This window comes from Corvus brachyrhynchos, unplaced genomic scaffold (assembly GCF_000691975.1).
Source record: "Corvus brachyrhynchos isolate BGI_N302 unplaced genomic scaffold, ASM69197v1 scaffold106, whole genome shotgun sequence".
Lineage (NCBI taxonomy): Eukaryota > Metazoa > Chordata > Aves > Passeriformes > Corvidae > Corvus > Corvus brachyrhynchos.
This window is the reverse complement of record NW_008238834.1, coordinates 3,315,598-3,328,563: the sequence shown is the minus strand read 5'-3', so window position 1 is coordinate 3,328,563 and position 12,966 is coordinate 3,315,598. Positions and strand designations below refer to the sequence as shown.

General features: G+C 40.9%; 1 long non-coding RNA gene across 1 annotated transcript; it reads right to left on the bottom strand.

Moving 5' to 3' along the window:
* Positions 1-3,358: 3,358 nt before the first annotated feature.
* Positions 3,359-12,461, bottom strand: LOC108447665. The gene is made up of 2 exons (XR_001863333.1): positions 9,768-12,461; positions 3,359-7,289 (listed from the first exon to the last, which is right to left on the bottom strand). It is a non-coding gene; the product is annotated as an uncharacterized LOC108447665 (long non-coding RNA).
* Positions 12,462-12,966: the final 505 nt, after the last annotated feature.

Genomic DNA, 12,966 nt, shown 5'->3' with positions numbered 1-12,966 from the left:
GGGAGCAGCTTCCCAGCCACTCTGTCCCCAGCCTGTGGGGGGGCTGTTGCAACCCAAGTGCAGGACCTGGCACTTCGCCTTGTTAAATCTCTTACAATTGGCTTCAGGTACCATTCTCCAGAACCCAATCTCTTCTAATTTATTTTTAAGAAGAAGTTACAGTTTTATCTTGCATGCATGATTTGTTCAAAGGATACTTGAAAAGTAAACTTTTGAAGCCAGCAAAAGCCTTTAAGCATTCTAAATAAGCGATGGATTTGTTGCACTCACATTTCTAACTTACGTTAAACCAAACAAAGAGCAGAAAATGTTTTTCAATATTAGCTTATTACACTGACAGAGAGTTCCTCAATGTTCCTCTCATATTTTTGTTCCCGCTATGGTCAAATCTCAGTGTGCTGGCTAGTACAGGCAGTGTACTCTGTCAGGCACTACTTCACCTGTTGGAAATGGTTCTTACCCAAAGGCTTCACAATCTGAAAAGAGAGGACAGGCATGAATAAGAAACTGTAAGCACAAGAGAGACTTCTTGCCTGTGATTATACAGGGAAAGTGGTCCCAAAGTGGGAGATAAACTCTACATCTGCTGCTCTCTTTCAACATACTACTTAGAAGTACACAACTGGGGTTTTTCTCTTCCTTTTTCTTATGGTTTGGGCATTATAAGGCTTGGTCTCACTGGCAAATTTCAGCTAAAGATCATAGGAAATGTATTCTGTTAAATGTAACTCTCTGGCCAAATTTGTGCTTGCTACCTAATCCTCGATACTACTGTGCTGATAACTGCTTCTTTTGTGGTGCTCACACTTGAAAGAGAGGTCAAATTGTATGGACAATTTTTTGCCTTCAATGTGATAATCAAGCATGCCTGCTGCCTGGACTCCTGCAGGGAATTCTCATCCAGCACTATAATTTCCAATCCCTTAGCCTATCAAGTACTGTTGATGTTTCATTTCAGGCAGAAGACCATGAAGTGTTTTTTAGCTCTCAGAGGCCTTAAGGAGGAAACAATTTTAAGCAATGTAAGAAAAAATACAACAATTGCATGCACCCTTATTGTATCACCCATATGCCGCAGCGGAGGTCAGCTGGTATTAAAGATGACATGTTCTTATTCTTATTTGCTTTATATGCTTTATATGTTAATTGCACACATTTCCTTACTCTAAGGTCTGGAAAAAGTACCCTTCTGTAGCAAATTCATCTCAATCACATAACTTGAGTTGGAAATTTTTCTCAAGAAACTTTGCTTAAAGTGCTTTAAAGATGGAAGAAGTGCATACTTACACATTTTATTGGATTCATGTTATTATAAGAGTAAACCTGAAGTGAACATTTCTTCTGCTGAACTGGAGTCTGAGCTGAGACGCTTTTTAGAAGCACAGGTTTTACTTCACTTCTACTGAAAGCTTCAGCCCTGAGGTGATGAAATCACCCTGAATGCCACATGGAGAGAACACCATTCAGTAAGCAGTGATCTAGTTGAAAAGATCAAGAAAGTAATTTGTGGCCTTTTACATCTTTAATGCAGCATAGAGGGTTTAGTCATTTTGGACAGAGATAGATTAGATGTGTCTGAGTGAGTAACCTGAGGGCAATTCATTAATTAGGAAGAACATGCAGCTGCATATGGGCAAAATTAGGAAGAAAACACATTTGCAGATGCATGAATGGAAGCATGAACAATTCCTTCCCAGTTTTCTTGTCTGAACTGTCATAAAAGCTTGATTTGATTCTGAAAATTGATCATTTATTTTTGGAGATTTTAGAGGTGCCTGGGTAAGTACAGGGGGATGAAGTCCATACAACTTAAATCCTATTTCAAATTGCTTTGATCCTGCTCCTCATGGTTCGTTTCAGATCTGCAGTGTCTGGTGTTTTGGGTAAGTCAAACACTGTGTTTAATTGACATATAAAACCAGATGTGGGAGCTGAGTGGCTGAATGGTGATAAGCAAAATAAAAGATCAGACACAGAAGTGAAAGAGAGGTCATTAAATGAAACAACTTTTATGAAACTGTAAATATCTGTTGCAGTCTTTCAAATTGCAAATTTCTGATCTATAAGAATGCCTACCAAAATCCTATTTAACCAATATTGCCAAAATAATGGATACCATTATACTTGTCACCATTTTCCTGTTCTCCTGGGAAAATTATTGTTTAGAGATTACAGACTAAGGCAGTTTGAAATCAGATGTCCTTAAACATGATGGAAGAGGAGGAAGAATTGACAGTGCAGTACTTTTTCATTTAAAAGAACATTTTCCTCTGTACATTGTACTTCAAAGATCAGACATATCACTTTAATCTGCATTTAATTTCATTACTGACAGAAGATACTGAGAGAAGAGAAAAACAGCTAAGCAAGCAGAATTGTAAAATTCTCTGTTGAACACAAGAAATGAGCATTCAATATTTTCCTCTACCCACTTCATAAATGAAAAGGTCCCAGTTCGCACATTCACACCACTTAGAATCTGCTTTGAGGTCCTAAGATAATAATAAAAAAAATTTAATATGCAGAATTTTCTATTCATATTTCATTACTTGAAATTTTAGCCAAAGTGTATGAATTAAAAAGAATTCAGCAAAGTCCTCAGACATCAAGTGCAGCAAGTGAAGTAGGCAAAGAAAGGAATGTAGCTTGGTACTGTTGGACTATAGTTTCCTAAAGTGATCATGAGTATCTCTTGTTGAGATACCTCTTCAACACCCCACCAGCTCAATTCAGTTCCCATTCCTCCCCAGCCAAAAACGCTTGCCATGAAGATGGATGATGAAATTTAGAAATTTAGCAAATAGTGGGATTGATGAGAAAAGGAGTAACAGCTGAAGGTTGGGTGTTTTAAAGGTCAGGCTCAGATGTGCTGACTGGGTAGGAGTTTACATAATAGACTCATCTGCCATGTCTCGTGAAAGGTTAGTGCTACTAACTTCTGTGTCAGAAATCAGTCAGATGTAATATAGGCTCAGACTGTCGGAGCTTTAGGTGATTCCCATGTATGGCAACAGATTTTTTTAATGGAACCCAGGACTTACTTTGACTATGTTTAATAACACTGCAAGTCAACTTTCTTTCAGGACTATACATTGTATTTTAGGAGCCTGATGTCAAAGAAAAGGTGCATGTGAATAGACTTTCATGACTGCCCATCTCTCACTTGGAGATCAGAAGAAGTTCCAGATGTTCACACACTTTGAAGTGGGTGCTGGGTTTATTTGAATATCTGGACTAAAGTACTGCAAAGGTGAGTGTTTAAGGGCTTGACAATCATTATCCCTTTTCAGGTGAATGCTGAGTCCCTTTGACAATGTCTCTTAGTAAGTAGTTGAAAACAAGTATGTTTGAAACAGTATCCCAGAAAAGATAAGTAATAACACTTTATTAGAGAAATAATTTGACACGGCCATGCACTAAAAGCATCTGTGACTCTCTTAAGCATCTGAACTCTCAGGGGTTAGTATTCCTATTGTTTTTACTGTTTTATCTTAATTGCATCATAAAAGCCTAAAAAACATCACAGTGGTGTCAGTTAATATTGAAATGGAAGACACATATTAAAAAAAGATATAAAGGATCACAAAACAGAAATGCCTAAGATGAAATTAGACACTATTAACAAGTGACTATTGTATGTGTCTGATGAGAAAGGGCACAAGAGAATGAATTATTTAAGTTATGCACATACTTAGAGGAAAACAGGTGCTTACAAACTTTAGGACAGAAAACCAAGTATAAAATCCTTCAGCTACCACAGTTACTTTGGTACAGTTTGGATGGACTTCAAGTTAGCAGTTTTGAATGTGTCAGAGTGATAAATAAAATCCTTGGCAGAATGCAAAACTGTGATAGCTTAAAAGAGGAATTCCTTGAGGAAAAATGTGAGAGGTAGAACAGATGTTCCACTTCCCAGATAAAATGTCTTCAGCAAATCCACGTATCCACTGTAGTTTAATTGAAGAGTCGTCCATCCTACATTTTCACAAGGTGGAGACACTTGTTTACTGATGGAAGGGAATGGTTACTTCTTCTTTTTCAATAAATATTTCATTATATAACTACAAAGAGAGACAAATGAAACCTCCAAACACCAGCTAATAGGTCCAAATCTTAATGGTTCTTTACAAGGCAAAGGACACATGACAGTTCTTTCCCACATTTTCGTAAAATGATTAAGCACCACCATTCCGAGAAAAAAAAAAAAAAAAAGATATTCTGGTAAATTACTTTTGTGACATCAGGAAAAAATAGACTTCTTTGCAGACATATAATAGTCTCTAATGGCAAGATATTTATTTACAAGTAAATATAAGCAGTCCGTTTGGGGTTTAGTCAATTCATTCTTCATTTCAACTAAAAAAGCCAGACACAAGAGAAAAAAATTGTCATTGTCAGATGACAGTATACCATGTCTCACCTTGATTTGTGACTTTGGAAATTTAAGAACCAGGTTTTGAGAGAGGCTCTGCTTTTACCCAGGGGGCTGCATGTCTGTAGTCACGAGTGAATTTCTTCAACCCACACTGGATTTGGGAACGAAGGACTGTGACTCACACCACACCAGTGGGCAGGAGGAATCGTGGCTCCGCGCTTTGCAGTTCCAATCCATGTTTTTTTACTTCTTTGTTTCACACCAGAGGGGAAAACTCATTTGTTTAGTTTCACTTATTCAATCTCATTCAGCTAAATATTGAACCAAATAAGTTTTGAGTTGACCGACCCTCATTTTGGCCAAGAAACAGGTAAGGCTCTAAGTTTGGTTTGAAGATATTCAGGAACATAAACTTGTCTCTTTGTCAAAGCTTGCCCCAAAGATTCTAGCAAAACCTTGAAGGAAATCTGACACAACCTAAAACTTATCCAGGCAATAAAGAGAAATATGATGGAATTCATTCCTTACTATCTGAAGAACTCCTCGTTTGACATTAATTTCAGCAGTTCTTCATGCAGAGACATGGAGAGGTGACAACATCTGGGTAGCACACAGAAAACTTAGAGAAGAAGGCAAGTGTCAAGTCTTCAGGTGTGCACAGAACTTATGCTGTTGAGCCCTTGCAATTGCTGCTCTGGCACTTTGCATGCTGCTGGGACATGACCCATTTCAGACAAAATATGCTAATAAAGATATTTTATCAGCATGACACTTTTCAGCTTTACATATCTAGTGACACTTAGAAAAAATTTTTGAACAAGTGATGCTTGTGTTTTTCAAAGTTGGATTGATTCATTGATAACTGTGCACCGTGAGGGACCAAGTATCTACTCTATGGAAATCAACTCTATCTTGCAAAACACAGATAAAAAGAGTGCACCAGTCATGGCATTCATGCCAAGGGATCGTATTGAACTGGTTAGTCTCAAAAGAATTATCATCAGCACCTCATATCCACCAGATTTTAGTGCCATAAGTGCAACTAATTGAGAAGGAGGCAGAGGAGGGAAAGCATGAAATGAAAATTCAAGTAGTGTCATAGCCCTGAGGCACTGCCAGCCCTACCTGTCCCTGTCCACCCCCTCCAGAACTCCCAGTACCCTGCCTACAGCCCAGAACTTCATGTCAACCTGCCAGGGCCATCAGCCCCCTGCCCCAACACCACAGCAGTGCCAGTCTCCAGCACCCAGGTTCCCTGCCTCCACCTGCAGGTCCACATCTTGGCCTGTCCCCAGCCCCAGAGAGGAGCCCAATGCTCCCGGCTGTGGTGTGGGATGAGCCCCAGCTGCCAGAACCTGCCCTGACAGACCCAGCAGGGAGCTCCCATGGTCCCCAGGGACCGGCAGTGCCCTGATGGGATGAGAGATAAATTGTACAGCTCCAGTCAGATGAGCTGGATTTTCCAACATGCAAAAATCCCACTGGATTTTCCAACAGTTTTCCTTGAGGAAAGCTGCAATACTACTCTAGATATATGCTTTTGAGGCGTCCCTGTGCTGCCACTTCAACAGCATGCCCCAGCAGCAGCTCAACATCTGCTGCAGCTGGAGCCCCTCCAAGCCCAGTCCTGCTTCTTCCACCCTTTTCAGACCCCCTTGAACAAGTTCATTTTGAGCTTTTCCTGGATTTTTTTGCAAATACTCTTTAACAATTGTTTTGATTAAAACACACAGGGATCTTGAGGCCGCATCAGGAATGAGAAGCAGCGATGGAGTTCAGGGAGTTTTCTCTGGTCCCCACAGGTGCTTCTGCAAGGGCTGAAGTGTGTCCTGGCTGGAAAAACTTTCATGGTGCTGGTGGCACCGTGGTAGTGTCAGTGTGTTGATGTGAAGTGACTGCAGAGCCATATTTCTGGCTTTATTGAGAAGGGTGGAACACCTCTCCTATGAGGAAAGTCTGAGAGAATTGGAATCATTCCACTCGGAGAAGAGAAGGCTCTGGAGAGACCTTTTTGTGGCCTTTCAGTAGGGACTACAAGAGAGATGGAGAGGGACTTGTTACAAGGTCGTGTGGTGATAAAACAAGGGGGAATGGCTTCAAACTGAAAGAGAGTATGTTTAGATTTTGATATTAGGAAAAAATTGTTTATTGTGAGAGTGGTGAGGCACTGGAATGAGTTGACAGAGAAACTGTGGATGCTCCATCCCTGGAAGTGTTCAAGGCCAGACTGGATGGGGCTCTGAGCAATCTGGTCTGTTGGAAGATAACCCTGGCCATGGCCGGAATTTGGAACTAGATGATTTTTAAGGTCCCTTCCAAACCAAACCATTCTAGGATTTGCAAGAGGAGTGTGGGACAAGCTATGAACTACTGTTTGGTGAAACAAGAGTGCTGTTGACCAGCTAGAAGTAGGACAAAAAGAAATAATTTTGGTTTTCAGCAAATGTTAACAATGTTAGATATGTGGTGAATTTTCTCATTGTAAAGCCAATCAGCCTCAGGACCAAGGGGTAGAGAAATTCTGAGAGACCCCCTTCATTCAAGGCATTTACAAATTATTTGACAAACATCTTTGCCAGTGGCCTAGATACACCTGATGCCTTTCACCAAAGAATTAGATTAGAAGATTTATTTAAATCCTTAACACATTAGATTTCTATGATTCCTATTTCTACTACTGCTAGGAGCAAGGTATTTTTGCTCTGTAGAGTTATGAACAGTATCTTATCCATATTTCTTACATAGCATCTAACCACCTGTGTCTTCTGCAGTATGAGCCTCTGGTAGTCCAAAGAAATGGAAAACAAAGGAACAAAACTATGTTTTGCTCCTGCCACTGCTAAAAGAAAGATTGTCTTCGATACCTTGCATTCAAATAAAATTGTGGAAAGGAGGAGGTTTTGCCAGTGGTTACCTGCAGGAAAATAAAAACAAAATAAAATTCAGAATGAGAATTTGACTTATTCTTCCATTTAAAAAGAAATAATAAAAGGAAGAAGGAATTATCTCTTCTGAAAGTGCTAATCCCAGAGGCATTGTAATAGCTGAAAAATATCTTTTTCACATTCTCTATGCAAATAATCTTTATCCACTTTTAGATAATGACATTTGGGTAGAGAAGAATAGATTTCCTTTGGGAATGCTTTTATGTCATGTGGCATTCAGTTCCTGAAAACAGCAATTGATCTGTGGGGGTCAAATATACTTAAGATATGATTAATGTTACCAGAAATTAGTCCCTCAACAGCCTCTTTTTCAGGCACAATACCAATAATCAGCTGGCTTCTTTTCCATGCACACATAACACATACCATATTGCTGTTACTTTGCAGAGTTTGTATTTAGCATTTATCCCATTTTTGGATTCACTGTTTTGTTGGTATTATTAGACATAAGCCCATAAAACTAATTTTCACCAATATTAGTACAATCTACATGGCCCAAGGCCTACAGTTGTAGCAGTATTTTTGCTATATTAGCCATGGGTCCCTTGTGAGAAAACTACGGTGCAGAAATTTACTGTGCTCATGTGACAGCTGTTCACCACGTGTTTGGAAGGAACTATCAGGTGTGTTTCCAATTAAAGTGTTCAAGGAATCATCAACAGAAAGTGGCAGCTGACAAAATCTAGGCTTTCCCCTACTCTAAGCCAAAGTTCTGGTGAGAGGAATTTATTGCAGAAACAATAGCAGACATGAATAGCAGTTTGCTGAGATGTAAGTTTGATACCCTGCTCTGATTTTCTAGGAGCACTCCGGCGTTTGCTTGTACAGACACAGGAGGAAATGCACAAGACCTTATAGATGCTATAACTTTCTGTGGGTTTTTTGTTTTATCTTTTATGAAAACTGCTCTGCTTAGAATACTTGGTTGAGGAAGCATAGAGCCCCACATTTGAGGTGGCTTTTTGCAATGCAGGACACTCGAATGGAAGTGTCTGCAGGACCTAGGAATTGTAGTGAGCAGAGTCGGAGGTGTAAAAGCATAAAAACTGTTGTATTGTCTCAGACCAGTGGTCCATCAAAACTGCTTGCCTACCTCCAACAGCAGCTGCTAATAGATGCTTAGGAAAGACCACAAGAACAGCACATGCCTATATTGACACTTTTTCCCCAAGCACTTACAGCTTCTGGATGTTTGTGGCTTAAGGAATTACTGAGATATTAAGTGTATCCTCAGTCTGATGTTCTGTCCTTGTTTGACTCTTCCCTATGAATGTGTCTAATTGCATTTTGAACAGTTTTATACCTTTGACTTGCATCAGCTGTGTGAAACGAGTTTCACACCTTAATTAGGAGTTGTGCCTAATCAAGTCTCTATTCTGGATTGGACTTCAAGGTTTCTGTCCTCTCCCTCCCCTCCTGCCACACCAAAATCTTGTGGGACTAGAATTTCAAAATTCAACACTTAATAAATGAGAACTTCTGCCCATGTAATCCTTTTGCTGTGACACTGGTATACAGGGCAATTCAAAATTGCACTCTTTGGATGACAGCCATATGCTTCATCTACATACTAACATTACTGGCTTGTCCCTTAAACATAACCAGAGTCCATGGTGGAGTTTGGAGGATGAGTACTGCAAAAGCTGGGTACTGCAAAAGGGTACCTGCTCAGTGCTTATTGACAAGCAGGTTTAACTTAAACTACAGCTTTGCAAGTGAGGCAGATGTGAAATACCAGAGTGTGGTATGTCCAAGCATTCCACACTGATGGTGGTTACACTTACCTTATCACGCAAGACAAAGAGATAAGCTAATTGTTTGATCAGGCTTAGCATTCTCAGATAGTACTTTGTCAGTAATACCTGTTTATAAGCAAAATTCATTCAATATTGTATCTTATAATGTTAGTTCTGAACTAGCCAGCTATACAAATGGCAAAGTACTGCATCTCAATTATTACATCAGAGCAGTACATGGTGCCTGCTCTATGCTGACAAGTCTGCCACCCTGGAGCACATACAGGCATCTCTGAGACACAGGAATTCCCTGCTTGCAATTTGTGAAGAGTCCTTGGAAAGCCCAGAGTTGATCTGGATCTACCCACTGTAGTGTAGGTAAGGATGAGGGTTGAATAACATTTTTCAGATGTATTAGGCCAGCCATTTCAATGTCAGTGCTGGCTAGAAAAAAGATCATGGCCAAGAGGCACAAGGAACAAAACTAATGAAAAGCCCTCAGGCCATATCCTGTCCTCTCCTGGAGACCCTAGCACAAGGAACAGTTCAGAGGAGACAGATTTTGGGTTGTACAGGTGTTTCTCTTATGTCAGCCATTCCCAGCTATTTCAGCAGCCAAGAAAGGCAAATGCAGTAGAGATTAAAAATTACTGAAGAGCCCAGTACAGGTTAGGATCTGTGTGGCTGGGGAGCAGCCTTGCTGAAAAGTACCTGAGGGTCCTGGTACACAACAGAAGCTGAACATGAGTCAGCAGAGCACAGCTGCAGCAACAAAGTCAAACTGGATCCTGGGCTGCAGCCACAGGAGCATTACTGGCAGGCTGGAGATGTGATCATTCCACTCAGGGTTGGTGAGGTTGCATCTGGAATGTTGTGTCCAATTCTGGTTACTACAATTCAAGAAAGACAGAAACAGACTGGAGAGGGTTCAAATGAAGGCTGCAAAGATGGTCAAAGGGCTGGAGAACCTCCCCCATGAGGAAAGACTGAAGGAGGTAGATCTTCCATCCATGGAGAAGAGACGGCTTACTGGGACCTCATCACACTATTCCAGTGCTTAGAGGGCAGATACAAGGAGGGCAGAGGCTCCTTCTTCACAAGGAGACACACAGAAAAGACAAGAGGCAATGGGTACAAGTTGTACTAGGAGACATTTCACCTTGATATAAGAAAGAAATTTTTCACAGTGAGAATATTAACTCAGTGGAACAACCTTACCAGGAAAATGGTCCCCATCACAGAAGGTTTACAATTTGAGACTGGTCAGGTTGCTACATGATTTCTTCGAGGCTCCCTTTCCCAAAAAGTTGGGAAAGATGAAAAGTTGGGCCAGATGAATTTTCGAGGTCCCCTCCAACCTGGGCTGTTCCATGGTTCTGTGATTCTATGATATAAGTTAGGGCAGGTGTACACTGCACATAGGGCCACAACAAGCTCCAAGGAGATTAGAAGGACCAGACTGTGTTTGTGCCATTTCCCCAGTCTTCCTCCAAGAGGACATCTTGCCCAAGATGCACGGCCCCCCCACAATGGGCTGGCATTTGGTAGCAGAAGTGCTGCTCTATTTTGAGGCAGCTTGTGCAGGGCTGTTACAACTGGGCCAAGCATTAATTGTACAGAATTTTCAAGGAAGGGGACAAAATTTACCTCTGAAAGACAAGTGAACTGGTTAATTGAGCTTGTTAGGAAAACAGTGTTAGAACAGAGAATTCACATTCTTTATCATTGACACATTTGCAAAATAGCATAATTTTCTCAGTAATTTCATTCAACAAAGGGGAAAGAAAAGGGAGAGGAGTTGTGAAAATTTTGTAAAATGTTCTTTTGTCACTTGTAGAAACATTCTGAAGTGCTTTTTGCTTTTTCTTTTATTTTTCTCCCCCAAAATGACTGTTCATTTAATTTTATATTTTATTATAAAATATTGAATTTTCACATCACAAAATGAAGTATGCAGGTTGACTTGACACTAATCCTTTATGAAATACTCTTCTGCATAGAACTTGTGGAGTTACTGGTGCCATAGCTAATGAGGATGAGTGGGCAGTCTTTTGCCAGATAGAATTTCCATCTTCTGCAAGTCTCTACTAATAAACTGTGACTCCATGGGGTCTGAAAGATCATGTTCTTTTTCACTGCACACTTGCAAGTATCATTTCCTCACCATGGATAATAGCAGCTTGGGGACAAATGATTGCTATACGGTCTCAATACCAGATTGCTTGGCCTGACATAAGTTCTACTGAATGATTTCTGAGTCAGTTTTTGTTATGCATCTTCTAGGAGTTACCTTTTGCTGCTGCTCATTACTCATTATTGCTCTGCTCTCTCACAAGGTTTTTAATAGCACAGCATGGTATGGTGGTAAGTTTAGAACTGCCCCCATCCTTTTATTACTGGTAGTTATCATGTCTTCCATCACCCTTTCACAATCCACAAATTTTTCTCCTTCATCTTCTCTATCTTGTGTCATAGCTGAGGCTCTCTTTGAGGCATGTACTGTCATTTTCCAAATGTAGGGGCATGGCACCAACCACAGTAAAAGTCCAGGCCAGCTGAGAAATGCTGTTACATAATTGCCCAATAATTGTAATTATCATCAGAGACAGATGCCTGTTACTAATCATAAAAACATTTTGCCTTCTCTTTCTGCTTCCCTGTTGTGTTCTTATTTTCCTTCTTGCTTTTCTTTACACTTTTTTTAATCCACTTTCTTTCTCTGAACAGACACCTTCAAATAACAGGCTACCTCAACGGAACTCTCCCTCTGCATTGATCTGGTAAGAATGCTGAGAGCATCCAAATTCCACAGACTGTCATATGTGAGGTTTAGGTGACTGAATGATGTCCATTCCCATGGTGTCACAGAAATATTACTTTGCTGAAGTTAAATACAAATGCACTCTTGTTTGTTGTGCTTTTCCTCATTTCCCATGCTCTGCAGCAAACTGCATTAGCGTTCCTTCCAGGAGAGAGGTGGCTGCAAGCAAGGAGACACGCTGCTAGCAAGGCCTCAGCTAAGAAACCTCTGCCTCAGCAAGCTGCAGCAGATTTCATAGGTCACTCACCTACAAGGCTGACAATGTCCCATATGTCACCTCCACAGCCTCAAATCTTCGTTCTGTCCTAGCTCAACCAGCCTGCCCTAGTTCAAAAGGCCCCTTCAGACAGATGGACGACTCCGACTTCCCTTTTTCCCTATCAGGGAAACGAAAACGAAACGCTTGGGACGCAGCGGAAGTCTATCACTACTCAGCCCTCGCAGACTTCACTCTGCATGCTCCGTGATTTTACTTCATGACCACAAGATGTCTCCTGCAATCCATGGAAATAGTGAAAGGCTGGCAGACAGACTGGGGAGGCGGACACATAGGAAAAAAAGGGAGCAGCCTCCAGGAAACGCCTGAGGGGAGCTCGCCGTTGCATGTCCCATCCCCAAGAGAAGAGCATCCCAGAGAGAAATGATCCGCTTTGAAAAGAGAAGGAAAATCTGATTAAACTTCTCCTTGAAGCAACAGACTAACCGAAACAACCTGTAAACATTCACAGTTTATAAGCACCCTGCGTGCAAGGAGAAACCAAAAGACTGACAAAGTGCTGAGAAACGTCTGTGAAATACAACAATGTGCACAGAAACAAGAGCTTCCTTGAACTGCAATATTTCCAGGACAGAAGCTTCAAGAACCATCGTGAATTGGTTTGGGCAAACATAGCAAGTCTGAGGCTTTACTTTTCGCTGACTTATTGTTTGGGCTTGTCCAATGTTGGTTATTGCTCCAGAGTGGAGCAGCGCTGTGCGCAGCCTGCAGTCATCGATTCCCTTCATTTCCAGGCAGGCCCGCAGCATGTAACAGAGTTTTGGTTAGTGTCTTTCTTCATCCATCCTCTAATGTCACACTAAAGAGCAGAC